Genomic DNA, 1062 nt, shown 5'->3' with positions numbered 1-1062 from the left:
CAATCAGTTCATTTGTGTTATTGAATGAACAATTAGGTCATTTTCGTCCTCAATAGGCCTATTCTTGTCCAATTAGTGTTTTTAAACAATCTTAAGCATCCAGTATGTGTGTTTGTGTCATTGATGAACATTTAGGTCATTTTCGTTCTCCCTAGGCTTATTCTTTACCAATTAGGGTTTCTAAACAATCTTGTGCATCCAATAGGTGTGTTTGTGTCATTGGATGAACATTTAGGTCATTTTCGTCCTCCCTAGGCTTATTCTTGTCCAATTAGAGTTTTTAAACAATCTTGGGCATGCAATAAGTTCATTTGTGTCATTGGATGAACATTTAGGTCATTTTCGTCCTCCCTAGGCTTATTCTTGTCCAATTAGAGTTTTTAAACAATCTTGGGCATGCAATAAGTTCATTTGTGTCATTGGATGAACATTTAGGTCATTTTCGTCCTCCCTATGCTTATTCTTGTCCAATTAGGCTTTTTAACCAATCTTGTGCATCCAATAGCTGTGTTTGTTTCATTGGATGAACAATTAGATCATTTTCGTCCTCCCTAGGTTTAATCTAGTCTAATTAGGGTTTTTAACCAATCTTGTGCATTCAATAAGTTCATTTGTGTCATTGGATTAACATTTAGGTCATTTCTTCCTCACTAGGCTTATTCTTGTCCAATTAGGGGTTTTAAACAATCTTGTGCTTCCAATTAGTTCATTTGTGTTATTGAATGAACAATTAGGTCATTTTCATCCTCAATAGGCCTATTCTTGTCCAATTAGAGTTTTTAAACAATATTATGCATCCAATATGTGTGTTTATGTCATTGGATGAACATTTAGGTCATTTTCGTTCTCCCTAGGCTTATTCTTTACCAATTAGGGTTTTTAAACAATCTTGTGCATCCAATAGGTGTGTTTGTGTCGTTGGATGAACATTTAGGTCATTTTCGTCCCCCCTAGGCTTATTCTTGTCCAATTAGGGTTTTAACCAATCTTGTGCATCCAATAAGTTCATTTGTGTCATTGAATTAACAATTAGGTCATTTCGTCCACCCTAGGCTTATTCTT

The sequence above is a fragment of the Cicer arietinum genome, unplaced genomic scaffold (assembly GCF_000331145.2).
Source record: "Cicer arietinum cultivar CDC Frontier isolate Library 1 unplaced genomic scaffold, Cicar.CDCFrontier_v2.0 Ca_scaffold_5784_v2.0, whole genome shotgun sequence".
NCBI classification, from domain to species: Eukaryota; Viridiplantae; Streptophyta; class Magnoliopsida; order Fabales; family Fabaceae; genus Cicer; species Cicer arietinum.
Note: the sequence above shows the minus strand (reverse complement) of the source record.